General features: G+C 41.9%; 1 protein-coding gene across 5 annotated transcripts in view; it reads right to left on the reverse strand.

Annotated features, from left to right (window-relative positions):
- The window catches only part of KANK1 (KN motif and ankyrin repeat domains 1), a 136,306-nt gene that overhangs the window by 100,170 nt on the left and 18,096 nt on the right, over positions 1-18,040 (reverse strand). For 4 of the 5 annotated variants that reach the window (XM_038123285.1, XM_038123284.1, XM_038123287.1 and 1 more), the window contains one exon: positions 3,337-3,469. The gene's annotated coding sequence lies outside the window, so the exon portion shown is untranslated. Of the gene's footprint in view, positions 1-3,336; positions 3,470-13,021; positions 13,128-18,040 lie in introns of those variants that run through there. The other variant, XM_038123283.1, reaches the window with a different exon arrangement.

Here is an 18,040-nt window from a genome sequence, read left to right on the forward strand (position 1 = left end):
AGCTTGGTTGCTGTTTTGAATTTTTTCCCCTCTTAAATAGACTGAGTTTCTGCTGTGAAAAGTGAAAATGCTGTTTTAAGTCTGATGATATTGCAGTAAATCATTTCTTTTTACTAAAATCAAAGCTAAATTAAGGCTACAGGACAGCTTTGAGAAACCCCAGGCAATCCCAATGAAGCAACCATGGCTTTATAAATGGAAATTAATTTTAATAAGTCTGTTGCTCATCTCACATTACCAAAGTTTGTGATCCAATTAGAAGTGCAGTGCTTTAAGCATCTGCACAGGGATCACATTCAGTGAAGTTCAGAAATAGACAACATGCTCTTGGGCCCTCTCCATGGAGTGTATCACACCAGTGAGATGCTGGCTTTGTAACACACAGGCAAAAAAGCACTGAGGTGTTCACATTAGTATTTCAAGGTATCAGTATCTGCACAAATGCAAAATGCCTTGAGCACAATGAAATGCTGTGTTACATGCCATCATACCACACTCAGTTTTCAAATACTCTGCTTTGCAGAGAGAAACTAAGCGCACTTCTCCCAGGACTTGCTAAATTACTAACTCCGCCTTGTGTACCTGGTGCTCCTGTGCTTTCCAAGGCAGTCAGCAATCATCCTTATTGTCAGCTCCCTGAGAACCCATACAAGTCTGCTCTGGATTTTCCAGCCTTTCTACAATCTGCAATCTCTTCCTCTCTCTCTGCATGTGTTTCCCTACAGCACCCTCCCCTCAGTTGCCATCCTGTACCTCACAGGGTCACCCACTGCACACCACTGGACACGCAGGCTGTGACTACACTACATTACTGGCACTTGCTGCAGTGCACTGGCAGGGCTGGGGGTCTGCAAAGGCAACCTGAGAGCCCTTCTGGGCATATATGCATGCATTTCCTTCATATAGAAACCCATGCTTGGCTGAGGGTGTCCACTTCCGCAGCCAGGACATGGCTGCAGCACACAACCACACAGGAACTGCAACCAGCCTAGTCACAGCAACAGTAAGTTTCCTTATTTTGCCTGTTCTAAGCATTTCTCCTGCTGTATCAAAACACTTTTTTGCCACCAGAAAAGATAAAATCCATGTACTAATGCTTTTCCTGGTAAAAGAATAATCTCCAGAAGAGCAAGAGCCCACGTACACCCAAGTGAAGAACAGCATCCTCCAAGGAGGAACAGACACTGCCCTATGAGCAAGAGCCCAGGGCCAGTCCAAAATGTGCTGGTATAAGGCCTGCAGAGGAAGTGCACACAGGCTTCCAAATCATGGCAGCTTGTCTACTGCAGAACCCTCTGTCCCCTTTTTGAAGTGCTTTTACACAACAGAGCCAGAAAGAGTCAGTGGAGTCCAGGTGCTGCGTGTTTCCAGCTACACACACAACTACACATCTAAATGGCAAGTTCACAGAGTAATGAAAAACGGCAGGAGATGTGCTTTTCCACACTTACTCAGTTTAAAAATTTGAGTAAAAACCAGCTAGTGTCCTCCTGTCTTTGGAATCACTAGATTCAGGAGCCCTTTACCTGCCCTATAAACTGGCAGTAATTCAAGTCCACATGTGTAAGCACCAGTTTTACTCCACAGTCAAAAGCGAAACAAGCTCGCCACACTCAAAAGCCAAACAAGCCGTCTCTACTGCTTGTTTACGCTCTGATTAAAGCTCCAAAAGCATCAGAAAAAAAAGCAATTAGCCATCCCAGGTAATCCCAACTGTCAAGAGACTAAATCCTTCCTCTTCAAAAGAGAAGTTCAGTTTTATGCGTGTCTTACCTCTCATCCAACTCTGCAGCACATTGCAGTGCATGCAATAAGGTGGGCAGGCAGTGACACTCTAAGTGTAAATAAAAACAGGATTCAACTGCCATTTCTAACAGCAGCTGTCAAACCTGAGGCAATTCAGGAATCAGTAGCAAAGAGCCTTTACACAGCCTTTACTTATCTGGGTTTCCTTTCTTAGAGATTTCATCTGGGCCACCCCTTTGGTGTTGCTGTTAACCTGAACTTTACACAGAAAGAGAAAAAAAAAAATCCATATAGCCCTGTCCTGCTGGGGTACTTACTCCCAGTCTCTGGTCACCATAACAACTCTGCAGGATTAAGAGGCCATGCTGCTCACTGGGCAGAGCATAACCCTGGTACTGACTGACTCTCTGTCAATCTGGTCTGTGGCTGGTCTGCTGTGCTGCTGAGAAAATGCAGCAGCACAACAGTGCAGCTGACGATGCAGCCATGAATCCAAAATATACACAGGAAACATGGGTAATTAATGAAAGAACACAGCAGCAGCCCTAGTCAAAGCAGAATGGTCACTTTTCTAGCTACAGTCATGTTTATAGCCTTATTTTTCCTGGTGGTGAATTGATCTCAGCATGGCATTCTACAGGGGCCGAAGACCTCTACTACTAAATAATTCTAGATAGAAGAATAAGATAAGAATAGATAGATAAGAATAGATAGAAGAATTAGGCATGTTAATGGAAAGATATACAAACACTTAAGAGTGCTTGTATAGCACTTGCATAGAATTAATGATTTACGAAAAGAAAATAAATTGTTTCCTCATGAATGTTTCTTGAAATCGCATGGATTTTGTCTTACTGAAATCAGTGAATTTGCTTATAACCAACAAATACTGATAGCTGGGTCCAATATAAGACCTTAGGTTCATGTAGTTTTGTGCTGACTTTGACTAGGGTGGAGTTAATTTTCCTCACAATAGCTGATAAAAAGTTATGCTTTAGATTTGTGCTGGTAACAGGATTGATAACATATGGACACTTTAGTTATTGCTGAGTTCATGCATAGTGACAAGGCCTTTTTTGCTCCTCATACCACACAACCAGCAAGGAGGCTGGGGGTGCACAAGGAACTGGGAGGGAACACAGCCAGGATAGATGACCCCAGCTGACCAAAGTGATATTCCAAGACCATATGGCATCATGCTCAGCATATGAAGAGGGAAGAAGGAAGAGGGAACATTTGTAGCGATGGTGTTTATCTTCCCAAATCACCTTTATGTGTGAAGGGGCCAGGCTTTCCTGGGATGGCTGAACACCTGCCTGCTCCTGGGAAGTGGTGAATTAATTCCTTCTTTTGCTTTGCTTCCCTGCATGGATTTTGTTTTCCATATTAAACTGTCTTTGTCTCAATGCACAAGTTTTTTTTACTTTTACTCTTCTGATTCTCTCCCCCATCAGAGTGAGCAAGTGAGTGAACAAGTGGCTGTATTGGACTAAACCACAACAGGTTGATCAGAGACCAAGAGGTGGGACTAGGACAGCTTGTGGAATCTGTCTTCTTCCCTCTGCTCTGGCAAAAGAAATAACACCTTACCTTAAAAGACCGTAACAGAAGTGCCGGTCTCTACTTTCCTTTAGGCCTTTTTAAACATCAGAAATAATGCAGCAGATTCAGCTAATTCAATGTGTCAGCATTTGACCGCACATTCAGGAACCTGAGAGTCATCCTACATGAAGAGAAATTAAAAGCACCAGTTAGTCCATATGTTGTGCAATATATCTTGTGCTTAAAACTGCTGATGCCTGGTAGAGCCATGCTGCTGAACAATGAAGAAATTACCACAAAAAATGAAAGATTAAGTTATTTTTTGTTTCCAAGGTGAAATGCTCAAGCCCATTTTGCCTACAGCACCATGGTGAGAAAGCATGCATCTTGCAATAGTTGTGTCACCCTGCCCTGCCTTCCCAATTTAAATCTTTGTTCAAACAACAGTCCGTGTGAATGCACAGAAACAAAGCTCCAGGCATGTCAGGATTCACCAGCCACACCAGTTACAGAAACACAGCAGTAAATGTTTGTAACCTGGATTTGTTTAAACTGGGAAATGCATCAGAAGCCCATGCGAGCTAAGTATTAGCATGTCATAAGCAAGGCTCTTGCTGTATGTGGAAGACACATGGAGGTACTATATAAACTACAGGGAAAGGAGAAGCATTTGCAGATGGACTTGCTTCATTCTCCTGGATAGGCTTTTCGCAGGATTCCCACCTTGCAAGCACTCAGCCCACACTGAGTGAAGTGGCAGCAGAGTTAATGCCTGCACCACTACAGCACACAAGGCAGCTCTCTTCCTCCACAACAATTCAGCAGAGATAATCCACCACTAAGGTTGAGATACTTGTTTTTCAGCTCCAACCCATTTGGTGTGTTTAATCCTCCAAATGAGCAAGCCTCCCAAAACCAGAGGCGCACACACACAGACACACACACAGACACACACACAGACACACACACAGACACACACACAGACACACACACAGACACACACACAGACACACACACAGACACACACACAGACACACACACAGACACACGACAGGGCTCCTTGCACGGAGATATCCTGCCTCAGGGCCACTCACAAGCACAGTCCAAGGCAGCTGCCCCCTGAGGTGGTGCTGATGTGTAACAGTTGCACAATGAAACCACTTTGACATCTGACAGCTATGGAGTGATGGGCCAGCAGAAAAACTTATCTATAGCATGGTTACTCAAGAGAGCTTTAAAGATTATTTTCAGGAAAAGACACTTCTTATCTTCCAAGTTATGTGCTTCCCTAAAGCATTGGTACAAATATAAAAAGTGACCTCTGTCCTAGTTTGTAGAACTCTAGAGATGGGGTCTTAATGGAGTGCAAGCAAATCGTATCAGATAAAAATTACACAGTTTTCATTATAAATTAATAAAAAATCTACCATTGAAAACATGTCACAGGCCAATGTGCCTATACAGATAAATATATTGTTCTAATCCTATGCTGTTTATCCTTAAAAGTCTTGTAAGGGTTAATTATCTTCATAAACTTAAATAAAAAGTAGCACTTGAAGGGAAACTACAAGGGTCCATGTCTTTGGGAGGAGCAGAGGGGGAAAATAAGTTGGACACCTAAATTTGTTAAAAAAACCAGAAATCCAAAAGTCCCAAGCAATTTCTTCCCCCCTCCTCTTTCTAACGCTTTCTCAATACCTTTACTTTTAATTTTAGCTATTTGTGTAAAATATGAATATAGTAGAAACAGGTGATCCCCAGCTGGGGAGTAATGTGCATTGACTCCAATAATTTCAGAAGGCTGAACAAATGCTTTATTAAGCTGTACTATATTACACTAATACTATACAAAATTACATACTAAAAAGATACTATACTAAAGAATACTGTACTAATAAAGATACTAGAAAAAAGCCTGTGACTGTCTGGAGACAGTCAGGACACAGCTTTGACCCAATTGGCCAAGGAAACAAAACAACCTTCACCAGTGTCCAATAACCAAATCACTTTTGGTAAACAGTCTCCGTAACACATTCCACATGTGCCAAACAACAGGAAGAGCAAATAGAGATAAGAATTATTTTCTCTTCCTCTCTGAGCTTCTCACTGCCTTCCCTGCTTCCAGGAAAAATCCTGGAAGAGAGAGTTATGTCTCTCTCTGTTCAGAGAATGTGAATACCACATACGAATGTTTGTATGTGGTATCCAAATCATATCCTTGGAGCTCCATATTCACAGATTATAGGAAGTACCACAATCATTGCTCTTCTCTATAACCTCCTCCACTACACTTCTCTATAAAGCAGTACAGCACTTTCCAGATGTTCAGTCTGAAAAGTTATAGTTATACACAGTCATACACCCTGGGCAACTGTTCAAGGACACAAAAACCTGACTTTCAAACCCCTGCTGCCATGGAGTCAAGATCATTCAGGTGTTTCTAATGAGTTGGTTTTTTCCAACAGATGTCACACTCTGCTCATTGTCCCACAGCCAGCATAAACTCCTTACCAGATACTCTGTGCAATTTAGCTGAAGAGAGTTTATGCCCACACCTGTTCCAAATCAGCCTAAAAACACAGTAACTGTTCAACTCCAAAGGCTAGAACCAGGACACGGCTTGAGCCAAAAGATGAGCTAGTAACAATATTGGGGGAATTTTTCCTTTTTGTCAAAGAGGGCTGATTGAAAGCCAGAAATCCTTTAGGAGCTAAGAGCTATCACCTGACTGTTTTCCACACCAGATGGAAAGAATGCTTTTGTTTCACTTTTTACCCCAAACAAATCACAGCATGCATGTGTACACAATCATCTGACTCCTACACATCAAAGCATGACCAAAACGGAAAACAGTACACTGAAAAAAATGGGTACATTTTTCCCTTAAGGGAAGAACAAACCACACCTAACAGGTATTAATAAAAACACCAAACAGCAGAAAACATTCTGTTACAATGGGTATTTAAAATAATATATGTAACACTAAGCAAAATTTTAATCTGTACAAAATAAATGTATATATCGCACATAAAAATATAATTGCCATTTGTGAGGCAATTTAGAAGAACAATCTCATTTTATTTCCAGCCAGAAAATTTACTCAGTGATTAGCATAACTGAGTATTAAGAACAAGGAAAGAAAAGCAGAAATGAAAACAAACATGGTCAAATAGTTAAGTGGAGATATTGAATATACAATGGGAGTCCATTTACTGATAAAGTTGTAATTTTTACATAAAGTTTTAATCTTTATAACATTTTAGATTTAAGCTAAACTTGCTATGTAACAAATATTCTTTAAAGTCCCTAAGACATGCTGTCAATTTTTAACAAAAGGTCCACATGTCTCGCACCATACTTCACTAGCCTGACAAGTCACCAGATGGGTAACACATGTATTCCATCTTCTCTCCTTTTCCACTCTAGCACTGTTGAACACCTCCACCCACACACTCCTCCAACACACAGACTTTCCTCCAGCAGACAGCAGCCCAATTCGCTTATCTAAAGAGGACTTTATGCTGGCCTGAAAAAACACCAGCCCCCTCAACTGCAAGGACATGCCTAGATTGCTTATTGAGATATGCCTTAGATGTTGTGTCCAACGAGCACTGTTAAGTCAGCTAGAGATGTCCTGTGTAGCACCAGAGGGGTAGTTACATTCTCAGTGAGAATGAGACATTTTTTTAAAAATAAATTTGAATGTAACATTTTCAGAGGTAAAGGCACTATTTCCTGGTGAACATGTTCTACATTTTGGGACAGGAAAGCCTTTAAGTAGGCAAAAGCACTATTCAGCCTTGGTACATTTCACTGAGAAAAGTTCTCATAATTACTAAAGGAAATAACTAAGGCTGTGTCTGGGTGGCACATAGCACCATGCTAATTACCGCTTCAGAGACACTAATTAATCCGGGCAGGGCACCACAGTAACATGACTGCTCTGCTTTGGGAATCTCACAATGTTGATGTATTGCCATTTTGGATACCTGCCTCCCACCCCAAGCAGCCTTTCACATGAAAGAGTCTTACACCAAAGATTAACCCTCCATAGAGGGGTGTTTCAGAAATTGTGTGTTTAATTGAAATCTACCACCTTCAGCACACAATACTGAGCTGTACACTGCACCAATTCTTGAAAAACAGTAAAATAATCGACAAGCAATTTCTGAGATTCCTCGGCTAGCAGCCGAGGAGGAGGAATGTGAGAGGGTATACCTATAGAGAGTATCCTCGGCTCCAGAAGAGAAGGTTCAGGCCAGCATCTCGGGGGGTGGGGGGGGGGGGGGAGCTATGTGTAATGATGGTGATTGTCTGACAACCAGCTGCGGCAATTCACGCCATATTTTAACAGACACATTTAAAACAGACCAAGGAGAAACCCTCTAGCACTAGTGCAAATGTTCTCCATTTAGTAAGCTCCAAGTAGCAGATAATAGTGTGGTTGATAGCAGGCTAGAAGTTAAATTGTTGTCAAAGCGACTTTGTTTTCAACTTTCTGGAGATAAAACAAGTTCTGGGCTAAAGCCAGATCAGTTTATCTACTGTGCCTGATGCCACCTCTTGGTACCGAGACATGCTCTTCACCTACTTCAAAGCTCTTTTGAATTGTTAAAGCACATACAATAGAAATAATGTACCCAGAAGTAGCCTAAAGCACCTGTCCTAATAGGAACTGGTTTTTGAACAACCAGAGAGCAATAGGGAAGGGGACACAATACAACCTGCAGCAGAACACAACCTCCTCATTGTCCACAATAAAGAAAGAGAGGTATAGAAGGATCACTCCGTGTGGCACAAATAAACCACAGTCAGAGAAGTGTTTTACTTCCATACAGAACAGACAATTTCACATATGGAAGAGCCACTATCCAGTCCTCTTTCTTCTCCCCACAAATATATATTTTAAAATGAGTAATTTCCAAGAGAATCCTGTTCTTATGGTCTCTCTCAACAGACACAGACCTTCTGCAGAACAAAGTCCCATGAATTCAGGATTTACTTCAGTGAGATGGCTCACATTGCAGGTAAATGGTATACACCAGCTCACCTAGAAGCTGGCAGGCAAGGCTGGCTTCTCACATGCCTGTCAGCTCTGCACAGAGGTCACAGCGCAAGCAAAGACAGCTTCACCTTGGGTTTGTACCACCGTGTTCAGAAGTTGGTGACTGGTTTCTGCACGTAGGCTGTTCATTGTAGCAAAAGCACCGGGACAACTGTCTAACAGAGTGCATTGCCTTGAGACAGGGAGAAATCACATTGATTAAACAGTATCAAGAGTCCTTGAGATTTTCATGCTCTCAGCAGTGAGGACAAATACTCAAATAAGTCCACCAGATGCAGCACAGGTGAATAAAACACTATAAAAAGCATAACAATTCACTTATGAGTAACTAAATTACATTTGATAAATAGGTGTTAAAGTAGCAGTTTTCATCCTTGCAAATACTTCAGCTCATGAAAAAATAGAAAGGTGCCATAAAAGACACATTTGCTACCCAACCCATTTAAAAAATATTCACAAATGTTGTCAAAACATAAGGTGTACATCTGAGTTTAACACTGCCTAATAAAAGGCTCTCTCCTTCAAAATATTTTTTTTACCCACAAGCTGATTGTGAATTGTACACAGTAAAAGTGGCAATATAGGTGAACACTACAGTCTCCAAACAACAGCAACTAGTCAAGGTGGTGACAAAACCCAGTAAGCCATACAAACGTGCACTGAATCTTAATAGCTTTTTAGCTGCCATGTCAGGTGAAGTTAACTCAGCATTTAGTGGACACTCAGAGGTCAGATATATGTCCCACTCTTTCCTCCAGAGCCTTCCCTACAGAAACTGTGGAGCTCATGCTCAGATTTGTGAGAGGATACCTTTGCTTGGTAGGATAAACAAGACCATGACACAACCACCACTGCAATGGAGAGCTTCAGCTGGCAGACAGTCTTAACCAGAAATGGGCAACAAACAAGGCTGCTGCCAGAGATGAAGCCTCACTGACAGTGCTAAAATTCACCCAGGACTTTCTTTTCTCCCATCTGCAGGGAGACTGCTACTCTTGGACTTCACCTATAAAAGGATTCACACCCAGTGACTGAGGAGATAAAGCCATTTATCACTCAAGTTTTGCTTGTGAGGATTTTTTTTCTACACATGCCCATGTCTATGCAGACGTAATTCTCTGTTCTCTGACAGCAAAAGTAAGGTACCAAATCTTAGCCCAGATTTAAAAACATAGTGAATTTTCTACGGCTCCAAAGCAGGATGTGTTTAACAAGGCCAGTTTAGATGGGATACTTGATGTTAAGCAAGGAATGGAGAGAGAAGAGGGTGTCACAACAGAAGCGCTAGCGTGAAGTTACCTAAAAAAGTGATTCAAGAAAGAAGGAAAACTGGAAAGACCCTCAGCTACCTATCTTCTCCTTTTAACTTTCCCCTCATACACCAATTATATCCTGTACTGCATCTCTTATCCAGTTATATCCTTTGCTTGTTTACATCATAAATTACTGCTGATAAGCAACAACAGACATGATGAATCTGTGCTTGCTTCCTTAAGGCAAGCAGAGATTAGGAAAGGGCGTGAAGGTATTTCTTTTGTCTTACAATGAAAAGGAACTGCAAAGGCAGGGAATGAAACTCAAAGGGATTATTAAACACTATCTTGCTTGCCTTGTTCCCAGGTGAGACACATGATGCTCCTGAGGAGAGCCACTTGCTTACTCCTCTGGTCCCATCTCAGCTGGACAAGGAGAGGAGGGAGGGAAAGGAGCCTGGAAACTTTCGAAAGGCAGGAGATATTTCACCCTTCAGATCTTACCCTTTAAAATTCAGTGAAAGATATAGAATTGATAGACATTATCTCCAGGAGCAGCAGATCTGAAACACAAATAACTTTTCATGACTCCCAAAAATGTTTAGCTGCTAGATTTCAAGTGACAAAAGCAAATATCTGTAAAATCTCCTCTTTGTACTATCTTCCCATCCTCACAGAATATAGAAACATTCCCGAAATGTCAGTCATCACTACGCGTCTTCCTGGGTGTAACACAGCTATCGTTAACAATAGGCAGCTAGTCATGCTAGCTAGAAGCGTGCCAAGGACCTGCATCTTAGGGAATTCCTGTCCCTCACAAAACCATCTCCATATCCAGGCCTAAAGGCTGAAGCTCCCCTTAATTAGGGACAGGCAACATCCTGAGACTTCAAGTCAGAATGAAAATCAACAACAGAGCTCACATCTTCGTCTGGCACCAAGTCAAATCCTGGACCAGGTCACTTCTTTGCAGCTTGGGCTTTCTTTATGCATGTTACCTAGCTGCCTTTAGGGATTTTCAAGTGGATCTTATGATCATCTTCCTAGTGATATTCTAAAGTTTACATTCCTAAAGGATGGGAATTTTGGAAGGGCTGTGGTGGACTAGCGTTCAAAATCCAGCACTGTTTGGGAATGATCCTCAACACTCTCCACACACTCCTGGTAAGAGTTCTGCAGAAGTTACAACACTGAACCAAGATGAGAAAAAAAGTCTCCATCATATTTTTAGCATAAAGCCCTGAAAACACAAGGAATTTATGACTCCCAGGCTGCACAGTGCTATTGGGTGGCACACTCCTCACTGCAGCAGACTGCAATGAAAAGTGTCCTCAAAAGTCACGTATCACTCAAGGTCATTGTCATGGCAATACTGTTTCCCGTGTACAAAAAGAAAAAAAAAAAACAGATATGACAGCTATCTCATCAGATGTTCTCAATCAATTGCTTGAAGAACAGCTAAAAATAAGGTCATTCTGAATTTACCTCCTGTGAAGCAAACTAATCCAGAATATTTACTCTATGTTTCCATGCCTTCAAGAGCACTGTGTTCTAGACAAAAGAGTAAACCAGGCATTTTACATGAGATGGTAGACAAAAAAAAAAAGAAAAAAAAACCACTTCCAAATATTCAATAACCAGAAAAAAATTAAATAACCAATTACATGGCCTCCAAGGAAAAGGACAGATTATTCCCCCGGAGTTCTACCACCAGCTCTCAACAGAACAGCTTTCCCCAATTAAACTTCAAACCCAGTCATGGTAAGACATTTGTCAATGTCCCTAGGAAACAAAGCAGCTTGTCCTAGCACAAGGAAGACAAGGGGAGGAGAAGCAGGACACAGGTAGCTGTGGTCAGGATGCTCTTCTCTTCTGAAACTTACCATGGCTTGCATATTTAGCCATGGCATTGATCAGGAACTCTACTAAAGGCAGCATACACAAATGGCAATATTTTTGGAATCATAAAATGGTTTGGCTTGGAAGGGACATTAAAGATATGTAGTTCCAATCCCCCTGCCATGGACAGGGACACCTTTCAGTAGACCAACTTGCTCCGAGCTCCAATCAGCTCGAGCATTTCCAGGGACGGGGCATCCACAACTTTTCTGGGCAATCTGTTCCAGTGTCTTACCTCTCCCCACCCCACAGTAAAGAATTTTTTCCTAATATCTAATGTAAACCTACCTTCTTTCAGTTTTAATCCATTCCCCCCATCCTGTCACTACATGCTCTTGTAAAAAGTACCCCTCCATCCTTCTTGCAGGCTCCCTTCAGATACTGAAAGGCAGCAATTACATCACCCCAAAGCCTTCTCTTTTCCAGGCTGAACAATCCCAATTCTTTCAGCTTTTCCTCATAGCACAGGTGCTCCATCCCTCTAACCACTTTAGTGTCCCTCCTCTGGACTCACTCCAACAGGTCCATGTCCTTCCTTTGCTGGGACCCCAGAGCTGATGCAGCACTGCAGGTGGGGTCTCAGCAGAGCAGAGCAGAGGGGCAGAATCCCCTCCCTGGCCCTGCTGCCCACACTTCCCTGGATGCAGCCCAGGACACATTTGGCTCTCTGGGCTGTGAGTGCCCATGGCTGGGTCAGGTCCAGCTAATATTCCTGTCCTTTCTGCCAAAAAATAAGTAGTGAGTCTTTCCTTATAATATTAATACACTCTCTCTCTCCCCACATACAAAACACCACTGCCTCTCTCCAAAACTTTAAACACTTTCATGCTCCAGCTCACGGACATTAAGGTTGTAGTCTAACAACAATATTTCAAAGTAGATAATGGAAAACATGTGTACACAGAGTGTGATTGTCACTGTATGTTTCTCTTGAACTGCTAAAAAAAGTCACCTACATGCAAAAGTTCCATCTACCCACACAGTGCACGAAACATGAAGGTCACTAAGCAATGTGAACGTCAACCAATTCTGTCTGAAAAGTTGTAGGCTCCCATTTCCGAGGGCAGCCAGCAAAAGGCAGGGGAGGCAGAGCACAGAATGGAAATGCAGAATGGAAAGTCAGCACAAGCTTTGCAATGCTGCTTTATCACTTCAGTGTACTTGCAGGTACTCTGAGTCACCATGGATGAAAAATCACCAACAATTTAATTGTTGTCCCACCACTGCTTCTGCTGGGCAGAATTTGACTTCTGTGGGACTGTCTGTGTTGCTTCAGCAGTCTGCAAACAGTTTGTGCACCATAAAGAGACACCGACCAGGCACACATACACACACACACACTTTAAGTACTGCTGTTCAAAAACAAATCACCACTTCAAGCCACAAGTACTCTCCCATTTAGATATATTTTAAATAGTCCATTAGATCGTAAATCCAAAACCTACCCAGTGACACAAACCTGATCTGATTTCACTATTTCCTGAAAGAGAAAAAAAACACTGTATTAAGAACTTACAAGGCTGTTAGTCCACGGTTTCTCTCTGGCACACGGTACATTATTTAACTGCAATGCCTGAAACAGTAACTTGACCTCTCTGGGAAGGTGGGCGGTATTATTCAAGCTGAAACATTAGAAACATGCATAATTACTCTGGGTATTCGCCACACATTCTTTCATCCGTAAACCAATATGAATGGAAAAGTCACACTGACACTCCAGGTTTAGATCATATCCCAACCATCAATTATGAAAGTTTTTCATGAGGTCTCAGGAGAACAAAATTTCTTAGGGCCAGAGAAATTTTCTCTGGACTTAACTGTGCATATGTTACCATGATAAAACATCAGTACTGCCAAATCCAAACCAAGACTTCAGTGGGCTAAACCATGAATTTTGAGCTTTCTGCCCCATGACTGACAATACTGTAATTTTGTTTTCCTTCAACCCCACAAACCCATTGCATCCGTTCATGTGGCACTTCTAAGGATGCCTGCTGTAAGCACCAACCACATCCCATCATTCATCATCCACCCATCCCTGCAGGGTGATGCTTCACACACCTGTGTATTGCCTGCCTGCTCCTCAGCAAACCCAAGGGCCTTTGGCAGAACCAATCCACAGGGCTGGGTGGGATGAAAACCCACTGGAAGGTCAACAGGCAGATGAAGCACGAAGAAAAGACACCATGCTTGTTCCTGACTCCAGAGGCATCCACTTCTTGCATCATGGCTGCCTATGCTTATGGCAGTTCCCCCTTCACACCACACATACCAAGTGCCCTCTCTATATAGCCTTGTCTTCCCTTCAAGGATAAAGCAGCAATCACCTTTCAAGTTTTGGGTGGCAGAACCACTGCTAAGAAAAATGACCTACTACAAACCAATATTCACAGGTGGAGCTGTGAAATATACATTTTTCAGTACTTTTAAGGTTTTCAGTAGTTTTTAAGGCTAACAACACAAAATGCATTTTTTTCAAGACAGAGAAAATGCTGTTCACAAGACAGAAGAACTGCACACACATGTCAAATAGCAGTCTTCTCTAGCTAAGCTCTCATAGTCCTCAAAATCAAGATCTGGTTGCACTCCTGACCAAGTGAGATGCAGCAATACCTATAGCTATTCTGAACCCTATTGCCCCTGAACTTATTTTGATACCAATACCTACATGTTGCTGTTCTGGGAAACTGACCTGACTAACCCCTTGCCTACAATGGAACTTCCAGTGTCCTTAATTCAGCCTATTTAACTCCTGGTGCTTGGCACAAATACATGTGGAATACAAGGTATTCATTTCAGCTAATTCATTAGGGACAATGCATACGTCTGGAACACTGTTCCAGCAATGATACATGAATAATTCTGGAATCATTCTTCTGTTTTGTTTCTCAAGCAGTCCAGCTCCCTCGATCTTGTCCATCATCCCTGCTCCTGTTCATCATTATATAGTTCCAAAACTTTGGAAATCATAGCAATGCACACAGTGAAGCAACTCTTGACATTTTAAGTCAGATTTTGTAGTAACAATCATGTGTTTTCCCTTTATGCAAATAACCATGTATATCAGGGAATACAAGTTGCCACAGCAACCTCATAGAAAGTAAAATTTCAGGGCAGTATTTTCCTCATGTATTTGAAATCTCAAGATAATGAAAACTGATCAGTGTTGTTTTGACCATATAACCAGAACTTTCTGGAGATTATTTTGGTAAGTTTTAAATATGTTTTGTAAACAATGTTTTATGCAGAGTGTAACACCCACGTACTTTCTTACACACCAATGAAAAATGTGGAGAGCTTTATTTTGAAGATTCTCTCCCTCTTCCAAATAAACTAAAAAATAATTAAAAGACGACAGAGTGACCATCTTAAGCATTACCTAAAACATCTATTCAAAAGGTCTGAGGTGTGCAATGAAAATGCTTTAAGTCAAACAAAAGTGGCTTGTAGTAAAGAGAAGGAAAGAGAACAAAGATCTGAGTTTGCATCAAATGTTGGTTGCAATCATTTAACTGCCACTATTTAAGAGAAGGAATTTCTCCAGTCTGTTTCAGTATTTGCTATTCCAGTAAACACAAATAAAGGGAAAAGTCAACATTACAGTTTTCTAGTTTCAAAGTCATTTGATAACAACCTTCCCCAAGTCATTCTCCTGGGAAAGAGCTGCTAGAGAGCAGAGCTAATTAGGGCTTGTCAGTTAAGCTCTCTCTCCTGCTTTGTTCAGAAAACCTGGACCAATAGCTTATCCCTGGATAGACCTGGGGGCCTTTCACAAATATTTTGTATTCCACAGCAAGCTTAGGCACATTGCATAAACATCTGGAGTACGCACTAGAAACATTAACATCTTCCTGCTCTGCCCTGCAGCGAGTGCCTTCATGACACTTTCATCAGCAGTGACAGAAAAAATCCCAGTATTATTGTGGGCTTCCATCCAAAAAAATGTTGCCATGTATAGCCTGTGTGTATGCACATGAGGATTTGGGGTAAAAGGGAGGAGGGGTAATTCAGGTGCATAAACAAGTGTTCTAGTCTTCCTTCTCAATACCTAAGTTCTGAAAGAAAAAAGGAAAGAGCCTTTTATCATTATTAAAAGAGAGACTATTTCCAGAATGATTGGAGACTAAGCTGCTTTGGGGGGAAACAGCAGTGAAAATAGATATGTTCATATTTTCCCTGGAGGTGCAGTCCAGTTTGTTTTAACTTCTGTATGCTAAGAGCACTTCCAAAGACAAATCATCCTGAGGTACTCTGGAACCACCCCAGACCAAGAGCACAGAGAAAACCACAGACACTGCATGAAACGGGCACCTACAAAATGTTGGCTGCTTTGTTGACCATGCCAGGGCCAATGACCGATAAACCAATTGCTCACAATAGAGCAGATACTTTAATACCACATTTCACAGTGTAGCTGGATTGAAGCCAAGAATCTACTTGCTCTGGGAGCTAAGCTATACATAAGGAGGGAAGGGCACAGGGTTGTCTCTAGCATGCTTTCCCTAAAGTCCGAGAACAGCAACATCTATGCCTTCAGCTTTGCTGCAGTTCTGCAGGCATCTCTGCAGTCTATCAAGCCTAACCACTTGACAATTTTTTGTGAATTTATTCTTCAAATTTGTAGAGCTGTACCTTACCATACATTACAGCAACTGCATAATAGCTGCAGTTTAGCTACCTCAAAATAGTACCAGGGAAACAAAGTCTTACTCTTCGCTGCTACTCCACAGGAGAGCACTGAAGGCTTCTGGTAAGAAAGACAAAAGCAATAGAAAACAACCCATGTGATCAACTACCATTCACATTTTACTCCAAGGAGTAGTAATTAGTCATTAAAAAACACACAAAATGCACACGTGTGTTAAACATGAAAGAAGCTGTCCTGAGAGCTAGATGCTCCGAGATCACATTTCAAAGCAGTGCAGCATCATTCTGTTAATCTTTTGGGAAAACCAGCATGGATATTCTGCTGCAATGTAATTAAGGCAGGAATTCCAGCTCCTCCATTGTGACCTTCACAGAAACCCCAGGGGTCAAGAGCAGCAGCCTGTACCCTGCTACAGTGCTAATATAGCTGCACTATAAACAAAAAACCTCCTGCAGCAATAGTACCAACAAATTTCAGGGAGGTAAAAGGGGACACGTACATATACTCAAAGATACACTGACACAAAACAGCTTCTACCACAAGCGTAAGAGAAAAGTTGTTTTTCTAAAGGTAGTTACAGGAATTTAATTTTTACTGTGTAGGTGGAAAAAGGTTGACATACTTACTTTCATGTTTTATTCTCAACAAATATCCATGCTTATCAAAACAGTAATTAAAGACTTGCTTTCTTAGAGCAGTGCTCAGTGAACAAAATGAAGCCAAGGGAAAGGCAACTTCTTGCTATAACAATGAAGTTCTACACAGAGAGAGCGAGGGTTTGGAGAAGGTGTTGGGTTTTTTAGCCCTTGAGCCACAGTAACTCCCTGGTGAAACCTCATGGGCACAAGCAAAGCTGCAGCCTGCAGTGACAATGCTAATTCTCGTCCTTCATACTGCAGCAGTCATGCCCTTTGTCCCCAACACCTGCCAGCAGTGACCGACAAGAACTGCACTAGCCAAAGGACAGCACAGACAGGCAAAGCGTGTCAGGTGGGAATGGCAACACCCAGCTCTGCAAAGGCCCTGTCTGGTGGAAACTTTAACTGAACTCTACCCAGAATGCTTGGCATAAACTCTCTGGGGTGGGCCAACATGAAATCAAGAAAAGAGATAATCAGGTAGGCTTTTTTCTCATTCTTACCCTTTGCAATCTGAGAACAGTGAAAGAGGACACCACCTAGCAAGAAGGTTGCTAATTAATTCCTCCTCACTCAGGCATTGCAAAGCTTCTAGCTGCAGAGTGCTTACGACGAATAAGCATGTGACAGCATTTTAAGAATTGGCTTCATTTGTTTTGAAAAATGCCATTAAAAAGACACAATCATCTCAAGATTTTTTCTATCAGCAGTGAGAAAGAGTGAAAGTAAAGCACCATTGCTCTTGCCTGACTAATTTTCAGGGCACCACCTTACCTTGCACAGTGAGTTGGGCGGGAGGTCAGCATGCCAAAGGCATAGATGCTTTCAAATGTATAATGAGAGGAGATCTCATATCTCTTAGTTGAACAAGTTTCCCTGAAATAAACTATTTCTGAACAAGTTGCAACAGGGTAGAGATGCCTTGCTGTAAGGGCAGGGCCAGAAGGCAGTTGCAAGTGACATGCCAGTTTAAGACATGGGTAGCTAACACGCTTTAAAACCAAGGAAGCAGGACTCTGTTGTTTTAAGTGTCAGGTATCTTGGATCAAAGGCTAAAAACAGCTGCTTGGATGTAGCACTAAAAGAAGAGATCAGTCACAGAGCAGAAACAATGGAAAAACACTCCACAAAAAGAGTTCAGCACACTTTTCACACTATGGATCTCAGGCATTCTGCAAAGACTGCTCTGTTAGTACCATCACAACACAAATAACAGAAGTACTAACAGCAAAAGTCAAAACTCTGGGCT

Source organism: Motacilla alba, chromosome Z (genome assembly GCF_015832195.1).
Source record: "Motacilla alba alba isolate MOTALB_02 chromosome Z, Motacilla_alba_V1.0_pri, whole genome shotgun sequence".
NCBI lineage: Eukaryota > Metazoa > Chordata > Aves > Passeriformes > Motacillidae > Motacilla > Motacilla alba.